Genomic DNA, 10,980 nt, shown 5'->3' with positions numbered 1-10,980 from the left:
CTACAATTAACCTAACACTACACTATCAATAAATTAATTAAACACAATTGCTACAAATAAATACAATTAAATAAACTATCTAAAGTACAAAAAATAAAAAAGAACTAAGTTACAGAAAATAAAAAAATATTTACAAACATAAGAAAAATATTACAACAATTTTAAACTAATTACACCAGGGGCGTATTAAGGCATAGGCCAACAAGGCCCGTGCCTAGGGCGGCAGATTTTGGGGGGCGGCACTTGTCCCGGCCACTGCACTGGCTTACTGCTGAGCGGTCATGTGACATCAGTCAGTGCGTGGTATTGTAAAAGACTGAGTGAAAACGGAGATGGGAGAGGAGGCTGATCAGTGGACTGGAGCAGGGGTGAGGAGTTCCCTTATAGTGTGAGATCATTAGATTGTTTATGGTGATCATGCTGGGACCGCGTGCATAAGCAGGAACCTAACAGTGCTCAGGCTGTATGTATACTGGACGGTGACAGGCTGCTCTGTTATTACAGGAATCGGATGCAGACAGTGCACAAGCTGAACTTTGTTACTGTAACCCGTTTCATTTTAGCAACGGTGCTGGCACTGCTGGGGGAAGATCAGTTCCACTTTACTATTTGTTGTAAAACAAATTCTTTCCTTCCTGAAGGTTTAGGGGAGAAAGCGTTGGGGAGGGATGCAGGCAACATTATTTATTTACAGTGCAGTGCACAGTGCTTTGCTTGTGTAGGAAACAGAGTGGGTGCTAAGCTCTTTTGTTTGTCTGCTTACATTTGTTTAGAGGAGCATGAACGATTCTGACATTCCTCTGACTGACGGTCTTGCTAAAATTCAAAGTGGGAGAGGAGTTAAAATGTGAGCACACAGCACCTCCGTGTAAGCCCCTCCCCCAGCACACAAATCAGCAGTAAAAACTTACGCTGACAGAAGGACACAAACAGTGACTAGGGCAGAGGTAAAGGATCCATCTGATAGATTTCATTACAGACTGCTAGATCATCCATTGTAAAATAGCTGCAGTGTGCACACAAACTCTTTTATATGTTAGTAACATATAAAAGAGTTTGTGTGCACACTGCAGCTATTTTACAATGGATGATCTAGCAGTCTCTGCCTCTGAAACAGTTACAGAGGCTAAGTAAATATGAGAGCAGCACAAGGAATTCTTTTTTTATTGCTTATACCTTGTCCAGCTGCACAGAGATCGGGTTACATTCATACAGCTACGGACTTGACAGTAACTAAATAAGCATGTCCACCACGGAGCTTGCTAAAATGCCTGTGATAGTGAGAGGAGAAAGTATAACAACACCCTCCTATCTTATTTGTAGCTGGGCAGCTGGTAATGTATGGCTGTTCTCTGCTCTCTTAATAGTTTATCAATGTGGCTAATATCTGTAAAATGGTGAACAGCCTTTACATTGCTGTTTATGTGTTAGGGGATCATATCTGACTTAGCAACATATATATTAGTGAAAGTAAGTCTCCTTAGATTAGTACTCTGTCTTACCTCTTGTGTGTCTGTATGTTTGTGAATATATGTGTGTAAGTATGTGTGAATATGTATATACATTTTAAAAGAATAGGCACTCACAGGAACTTATAGAGCAAAACAAATCTTATGTTGTATTTTCTAACCAAATAAAAAAAAATTAAGATATATATATATTCACACATATACAGTATGTACAGGATATTGTCTTTTTGCTTTCCAAATTAAAATTGTATTTTTCCCATTGAGTGACTGATGATTTTATGAGTACATAGCGCTGGATGGATATGTATGTGTATATATACATACAGTGTATATATATATATATATATATATATATATATATATATATATATATATATATATATATATATGTGTATATATTCATTTAGTGTATATATATATATATATATATATATACATACACAGTACAGGTTTGTCCGTACCACCCATACAAAGGACATCAGGAGTAAAATAAATTACTTGTATGCACTTGCTTGGCACGCCCCCATCAGCAGAACTGTACACCCTGCATATGCATTTAGGTTTAAATCAACCCACCAGAGTGAATGCAAGCCCTGGTGATCATCTACTTAGAAAGATATATATATATATATTTTTTATATATGTTACACCCTGACCAAAAAAATATTGTGGCTAAAAAAGGCCTAAAACCTGGGTAGGATGGGGTGAGGGGGGGCAGCAGAATTTTGAGTGCCTAGGGCAGCACAAAACCTAAATACGCCACTGAATTACACCTACTCTAAGCCCCCTAATAAAATAACAAAGACCCCCAAAATAAAAAATTCCCTACCCTATTCTAAAATACAAAAATTACAAGCTCTTTTACCTTACCAGCCCTGAACAGGGCCCTTTGCGGGGCATGCCCCAAGAATTGCAGCTCTTTTGCCTGTAAAAAAAAACATACAATACCCCCCCCCAACATTACAACCCACCACCCACATACCCCTAATCTAACCCAAACCCCCTTAAATAAACCTAACACTAATCCCCTGAAGATCTTCCTACCTTGTCTTCACCATCCAGGTATCACCGATCCGTCCTGGCTCCAAGATCTTCATCCAACCCAAGCGGGGGTTGGCGATCCATAATCCGGTGCTCCAAAGTCTTCCTCCTATCCGGCAAGAAGAGGACATCCGGACCGGCAAACATCTTCTCCAAGCGGCATCTTCTATGTTCTTCCATCCGATGACGACCGGCTCCATCTTGAAGACCTCCAGCGCGGATCCATCCTCTTCTTCCGACGACTAGACGACGAATGACGGTTCCTTTAAGGGACGTCATCCAAGATGGCGTCCCTCGAATTCCGATTGGCTGATAGGATTCTATCAGCCAATCGGAATTAAGGTAGGAATTTTCTGATTGGCTGATGGAATCAGCCAATCAGAATCAAGTTCAATCCGATTGGCTGATCCAATCAGCCAATCAGATTGAGCTCGCATTCTATTGGCTGTTCCGATCAGCCAATAGAATGCGAGCTCAATCTGATTGGCTGATTGGATCGGCCAATCGGATTGAACTATATTCTGATTGGCTGATTCCATCAGCCAATCAGAAAATTCCTATCTTAATTCCGATTGGCTGATAGAATCCTATCAGCCAATCGGAATTCGAGGGACGCCATCTTGGATGACGTCCCTTAAAGGAACCGTCATTCGTCGTCTAGTCGTCGGAAGAAGAGGATGGATCCGCGCTGGAGGTCTTCAAGATGGAGCCGGTCGTCATCGGATGGAAGAACATAGAAGATGCCGCTTGGAGAAGATGTTTGCCGGTCCGGATGTCCTCTTCTTGCCGGATAGGAGGAAGACTTTGGAGCACCGGATTATGGATCGCCAACCCCCGCTTGGGTTGGATGAAGATCTTGGAGCCAGGACGGATCGGTGATACCTGGATGGTGAAGACAAGGTAGGAAGATCTTCAGGGGATTAGTGTTAGGTTTATTTAAGGGGGTTTGGGTTAGATTAGGGGTATGTGGGTGGTGGGTTGTAATGTTGGGGGGGGGGTATTGTATGTTTTTTTTTACAGGCAAAAGAGCTGCAATTCTTGGGGCATGCCCCGCAAAGGGCCCTGTTCAGGGCTGGTAAGGTAAAAGAGCTTGTAATTTTTGTATTTTAGAATAGGGTAGGGAATTTTTTATTTTGGGGGTCTTTGTTATTTTATTAGGGGGCTTAGAGTAGGTGTAATTAGTTTAAAATTGTTGTAATATTTTTCTTATGTTTGTAAATATTTTTTTATTTTCTGTAACTTAGTTCTTTTTTATTTTTTGTACTTTAGATAGTTTATTTAATTGTATTTATTTGTAGCAATTGTGTTTAATTAATTTATTGATTGTGTAGTGTTAGGTTAATTGTAGGTAATTGTAGGTAGTTTATTTAATTATTTTATTGATAGGGTAGTGTTAGGTTTAATTATATCTTAGGTTAGGATTTATTTTACAGGTAAATTTGTAATTATTTTAACTAGGTAACTATTAAATAGTTCTTAACTATTTAATAGCTATTGTACCTGGTTAAAATAATTACAAAGTTGCCTGTAAAATAAATATTAATCCTAAAATAGCTATAATATAATTATAATTTATATTGTAGCTATATTAGGATTTATTTTACAGGTAAGTATTTAGCTTTAAATAGGAATAAGTTATTTAATAAGAGTTAATTTATTTCGTTAGATAAAAATTATATTTAACTTAGGGGGGTGTTAGTGTTAGGGTTAGATTTAGCTTTAGGGGTTAATACATTTATTAGAATAGCGGTGAGCTCCGGTCGGCAGATTAGGGGTTAATAATTGAAGGTAGGTGTCGGCGATGTTAGGGAGGGCAGATTAGGGGTTAATACTATTTATGATAGGGTTAGTGAGGCGGATTAGGGGTTAATAACTTTATTATAGTAGCGCTCAGGTCCGCTCGGCAGATTAGGGGTTAATAAGTGTAGGTAGGTGTCGGCGACGTTGTGGGGGGCAGATTAGGGGTTAATAAATATAACATAGGGGTCGGCGATGTTAGGGGCAGCAGATTAGGGGTACATAGGGATAACGTAGGTGGCGGCGATTTGCGGTCGGAAGATTAGGGGTTAATTATTTTAAGTAGCTTGCGGCGACGTTGTGGGGGGCAAGTTAGGGGTTAATAAATATAATATAGGGGTCGGCGGGGTTAGGGGCAGCAGATTAGGGGTACATAAGTATAACGTAGGTGGCGGTCGGCAGATTAGGGGTTAAAAATTTTAATCGAGTGGCGGCGATGTGGGGGGACCTCGGTTTAGGGGTACATAGGTAGTTTATGGGTGTTAGTGTACTTTAGGGTACAGTAGTTAAGAGCTTTATAAACCGGCGTTAGCCAGAAAGCTCTTAACTCCTGCTATTTTCAGGCGGCTGGAATCTTGTCGTTAGAGCTCTAACGCTCACTGCAGAAACGACTCTAAATACCGGCGTTAGAAAGATCCCATTGAAAAGATAGGCTACGCAAATGGCGTAGGGGGATCTGCGGTATGGAAAAGTCGCGGCTGAAAAGTGAGCGTTAGACCCTTTAATCAATGACTCCAAATACCAGCGGGCGCCCAAAACCAGCGTTAGAAGCCTCTAACGCTGGTTTTGACGGCTACCGCCGAACTCTAAATCTAGGCCTAAGATTGGTCTGAAGGTTCCCTCTTTCTTTGGAACCACAAAGAGATTTGAATAGAAGCCTTGCCCCTGTTCCTCCTTTTGAACTGGGTGGATCACTCCCATAACTAGGAGGTCTTGAACACAATGTAAGAATGCCTCTCTCTTTATCTGGTCTGCAGATAATTGTGAGAGGTGAAATCTTCCTTTTGGGGAAGAAGCTTTGAAGTCCAGAAGATATCCCTGGGACACAATTTCCAATGCCCAGGGATCCTGGACATCTCTTGCCCAAGCCTGGATGAAGAGAGAAAGTCTGCCCCCTACTAGATCCGTTACCGGATCGGGGGCTGATCTTTCATGCTGTCTTAGAGGCAGAAGCAGGCTTCTTGGCCAGCTTACCTTTGTTCCAGGCCTGGTTAGGTCTCCAGGCCGGCTTGGACTGGGCAAAATTTCCCTCTTGTTTTGTATTAGAGGAAGTTGATGCCGCGCTCGTCTTAAAGTTTCGAAAGGCACGAAAATTAGTTTGTTTGGTCCTTAATTTATTAGACCTATCCTGAGGAAGGGCATGACCTTTTCCTCCAGTAATATCAGAAATGATCTCCTTCAGTCCAGGCCCGAATAGGGTCTGCCCCTTGAAGGGAATGTTGAGAAGCTTATACTTTGAAGTAACGTCAGCTGACCAGGATTTAAGCTATAGCGCCCTACGCGCCTGAATAGCAAAACCTGAGTTCTTAGCCGTTAGTTTGGTTAAATGAACAACGGTGTCAGAAACAAATGAATTGGCTAGCTTAAGAGCTTTAAGCTTGTCAAGTATATCATCCAATGGGGTTTCTACCTGTAAGGCCTCTTCCAGAGACTCAAACCAGAAGGCTGCAGCAACAGTGACCGGGGCAATGCATGCAAGAGGCTGGAGAATAAAACCTTGTTGAATAAACATTTTCTTAAGGTAACCATTTAACTTTTTATCCATTGGATCTAGGAAAGCACAACTGTCCTCGACGGGGATAGTTGTACGCTTAGCTAGGGTAGAAACTGCTCCCTCCACCTTAGGGACCGCTTGCCATAAGTCCCGTGTAGCGGCATCTATTGGAAACATTTTCTTAAAAATAGGAGGGGGAGAGAACGGTACACCTGGTCTATCCCATTCCTTAGTAATAATTTCTGAAAACCTTTTAGGTATTGGAAAAGCATCAGTGTAAACAGGCACTGCATAGTATTTATCTAATCTACACAATTTCTCTGGCACTATAATGGTGTCACAGTCATCCAGAGTAGCTAAAACCTCCCTGAGCAACACGCGGAGGTGTTCAAGCTTAAATTTAAATGTAGACATATCAGAATCAGGTTGAAGCATCTTCCCTGAGTCAAAAAAATCACCCACAGAAAGAAGCTCTCCTGCCTCAGCTTCTGCATATTGTGAGGGGATATCAGACATAGCTACTAAAGCGTCAGAGTGCTCTGTATTTTTTCTAGTCCCATAGCTGTCTCGCTTTCCTTGTAACCCTGGTAGTTTGGACAATACCGCTGTAAGGGTATGATGCATAACTGCCGCCATGTCTTGTAAAGTAAATGCCATGGGCGCGCTAGATGTACTTGGCGCCTCTTGAGCGGGAGTCCCTTGAGCGGGAGTCAAAGGTTCTGACACGTGGGGCGAGTTAGTCGGCATAACTTCCCCCTTGTCAGTTTCCTCTGGTGATAAATCTTTTAAAGACAGAATATGATCTTTATAACTTAAAGTAAAATCAGTACATTTGGTACACATTCTAAGAGGGGGTTCCACAATGGCTTCTAAACATAATGAACAAGGAGTTTCCTCTATGTCAGACATGTTTAAACAGACTAGCAATGAGACCAGCAAGCTTGGAAAACACTTTGATAAATGTAAACAAGCAAAAAATAAAAACGGTACTGTGCCTTTAAGAGAAACAAATTTTGTCAGAAATTGAAAAACAGTGATAAAAAGCAGTAAATCTTACGAAATTTTTACAGTGTGTATAATAGACTAACAGAGCATTGCACCCACTTGCAAATGGATGATTAACCCCTTATTTCAAAACCGGATAAAAAAAAACGATAAACGTTTTTCAACAGTCACAACAAACTGCCACAGCTCTGCTGTGGCCCTACCTGCCCATATAACAATTTTGAAAGGCACAAAAACCCCTCAGAGAGGTCCCAAGTGTTCAGGAGACTCCTTCAGGGAAATTGGATGTCTCAAGCTGCAAAATCTGATGCGCATTTAGGCGCGAAAATAGGCCCCTCCCACCCTGTATTCACAGTGAGAGGGCCTAACAAAACTAACCCTAGGCAAAATCTAGCCAGCCATGTGGAAAAAACTGGGCCCCAATAAAGTTTTATCACCAATATGTATAAAAAAACATTTAAAACACTTCCAGCAAATGTTTTATTTTTCAGTAATGTGAGAAAGTAATAAGAATATTACCTTTTACAGCAAGCATGATATAAGTCGTTATTAAATCACTGTAATCAGGCTTACCTTAAATAACGCCGGTATTAACAGCATTTTCTAGCATATTCTTTCTCTAGAAAAATTTAAACTGTACATACCTCATAGCAGGAGACCCTGCACGCCATTCCCCCAGCTGAAGTTACCTCTCTCTTCAGTTATGTGTGAGAACAGCAATGGATCTTAGTTACAACCTGCTAAGATCATCAAAGACCACAGGTAGACTCTTCTTCTATTTTCTGCCTGAGGCTAAAATAGTACAACTCCGGTACCATTTGAAAATAACAAACTTTTGATTGAAGATAAACTAAATAAACACCACATCTCTCTAGCTACTTCCTTTTTTGTCGAGAGCTGCAAGAGAATGACTGGTAGTGGCAGTTAGGGGAGGAGCTATATAGACAGCTCTGCTGTGGGTGATCCTCTTGCAGCTTCCTGTTGGGAAGGAGAATATCCAACAAGTAATGGATGATCCGTGGACTGGATACACCTTACAAGAGAAATACCTTTAATGGTCAATTACAGGGACGGGCCACCTGCAGCCCTCTGCACTAGCTTTTAAGGCCCCTGGGAAAAAGCAGACTAAGAATGTGAGCTTTGAGGACTTTTGGAGGTTATGTTATCAAGGTGGCAGCAGCTCAAAAGGGTCTTCTGCAGGAGGCAACAGGAGAAAGAGGATACCCTGCAAGCTTACTTAGATCGGACTGTGTGCCAGAGGAAATATATTGTTTTTTTTCTTGTTGTTTTTTAATCTTAAAAATAGAGACAAGATTTTTTTTATAACAACTTAAATACAAAGGGCCAGATTACAAATGGAGCACTAAATATCGATTGCATGCAAGCAATATTAGTACTCCACTTTTTAATACCAGCACACGATAATGTGCGCTGGTTTCACAATTAATCGCAATTGAATGCTAGCTTGAGTTCGCATCGCTAGGAAACATTTCTCACAGACGGCATCAGAACCTCTCACAATCAAGGAGGTATGTAGCACAGCAATAGGTAGCAGATCTTAATTATAAATGTATATGAATATATACAGTACATATATATTTACATTGCGGTCTATGGAAACACACAGTTCCCATAGACTGCAATGTTAAGGCACTTTTCAGTGGTGTTTTTTTTCTAACACCCCACTCCCACAAACTTTAGATCCCAAAAACGGCCTAGTGCAGTTTTTTTTTTTTTTTAATTAAAAAAAATGCTAAATTTAAAAAAAAATAAAAACTATAATGCTCTCTATTTTGAGGGCATTTGTGGCACTTTTAGAAAATGAACCAGAGATCTAATCTCTGGTTAATTTTCGGAGTGCTAATTTCTACCGCAAGGTCGCAGTAGCTATAACCAGCCGCTTATAATGGCTGGTTAATTATTGGGCTACTGCAAACGGGCAAATTTGCCCGCTTGTGGGAGCGCAATAATTTAGCACTCCACTTGTAATCTATTACGTTATTCAAATGATTATGAGACACATATGGAATAATCTCCATGTAAAATAATACAGGTTATGTACGTTGGGGAGTATTAAACAGCATACACTCTATTGAATGCGAAACAACAATCTTATCATAAGGGGGGAAAAAAATAATATAGATTCCTTACCTCTCTCTAACCACCTGCATCTCACAAATAAATACAAGCCCGAATTATAACGATGAATACATCCACTACCTTACCCAGAAAAATAGAAAATGACCGGCGAAAATATTTTGTTGAACATAATCTGAGTTAATAAAAGGTTGCACTCATTGGGGGATATTTATCAAGCCGTCAACTGCAAATACGCCGGAATTCCGCAGCGTAATTGTTGCGAGCTTGATCCAACCTAGTTATCAAAGCCTAAAGACAGGCAAAAGTTGAAATTTGTGACGTAACATATGATCCACTGGTCTCAATCCGATGCAGATCAATGCTTACATCATTACAGATGTTCCGAATACACATTCGGCTCTATTTGACACTTTTTCCCATTTATCAAATTTCTAACAGGTACGCTTGCGGCTTTTCCAGCCCAGCGTACCTGGTTTTCAATCCGCCACCCTGGAGGCCGCGGATGCCATAGAAATTAATGGGAGTCTGAAAGCAGCGAAAGCTTATGTTCGATGCTGCCAGATATCCCATTGATTTATATGATTGAAAACAAGTAACGTTTACACCTAACACCATAACATAAACCCTGAGTCTAAACACCCCTAATCTGCCGCCCCCGACATCACCGCCACCTACATAATGCTATTAACCCCTATCCCGCCGCTCCCGGACCCTGCCGCAACCTAAATAAAGTTATTAACACCTATCCCGCCACTCCCGGACCCTGCTGCCTCCAAATAAACGTATTAACCCCTAAACCTCTGGCCTCCCACATCACTAATACTAACTAAACCACCAGCCCCCCACATCGCCATAAACTAAATTAAGCTATTAACACCTAAACCTAACAACCCGCTAACTTTAAATTAAAATTACAACATCCCTATCTTAAAATAAATTAAACTTACCTGTAGAATTAAAATAAACTATTTTTAAACTATTAATTAACCTACCCTAACTATTACACTACAATTAAATTAAACTAGCAATTAAGCTAAATTACATATTAAAAAAAACCTAACCCTACTCAAATTATTTAAATCTACTATTAAACCTTATTACAAATTACTAAATTACCAAAACAAAAAAAAACGCTGTTAGAAAAAATAAAAAACACTAAATTACGAAAAAAAAACACATTAAAAATAAAAAAGAATTACACATAATCTAATAGCCCTATCAAAATAAAAAAGCCCCCCAAAATAAAAAACCCCTAGCCTACAATAAACTACCAATGGCCCTTAAAAGGGCCTTTTGTGGGGCATTGCCCCAAAAAAATCAGATCTTTTACCTCTAAAAAAAAAATACAAACAACCCCCAACAGTAAAACCCACCACCCAACCAACCAACCCCCCCAAATAAAAAAACTATCTAAAATAACCTAAGCTCCCCATTGCCCTGAAAAGGGCATTTGCATGGGCATTTAGCTCTTTTACCTGCCCAGACCCTAATCTAAAAATAAAACCCACCCAAAAAAACCTTAAATAAACCTAACACTAACCCCCAACGATCCACTTACAGTTTTTGAAGTCCTGCTTGAAGGATCCATCCAGACGGCAAGAAGTCTTCATCCAGGCGGACTCTTCCATCTTCATCCAGCCGGCAAGAAGTGTTCATCCAGACAGCATCTTCTGTCTTCATCCATCCAGCGTGGAGCGGGTCCATCCTGAAGACATCCGACGCGGAGCTCCTCTTCACATGGTCGCCGCCGTAAACTGGAATTTCAATGCAAGTGACGTCATCCAAGATGGCGTCCCTTGCATTCCTATTGCTGAAAGATTTCAATCAGCCAATAGGATTAGAGCTGCTAACATC

At 40.5% G+C, this 10,980-nt stretch overlaps 1 long non-coding RNA gene across 1 annotated transcript in view; it reads left to right on the top strand.

The window, feature by feature from the left end:
* The first annotated feature begins 248 nt into the window (after positions 1-248).
* Positions 249-10,980, top strand: part of LOC128663389 (uncharacterized) — a 36,623-nt gene continuing 25,891 nt past the window's right edge. Inside the window, exon 1 of the long non-coding RNA XR_008402860.1 lies at positions 249-368. This is a non-coding gene — a long non-coding RNA (uncharacterized LOC128663389). The remainder of the gene's footprint in view (positions 369-10,980) is intronic.

This window comes from Bombina bombina, chromosome 6 (genome assembly GCF_027579735.1).
Source record: "Bombina bombina isolate aBomBom1 chromosome 6, aBomBom1.pri, whole genome shotgun sequence".
NCBI classification, from domain to species: Eukaryota; Metazoa; Chordata; class Amphibia; order Anura; family Bombinatoridae; genus Bombina; species Bombina bombina.
The sequence above is the reverse complement of the archived record's forward strand: the minus strand, read 5'-3'. Positions and strand labels throughout refer to the sequence as shown.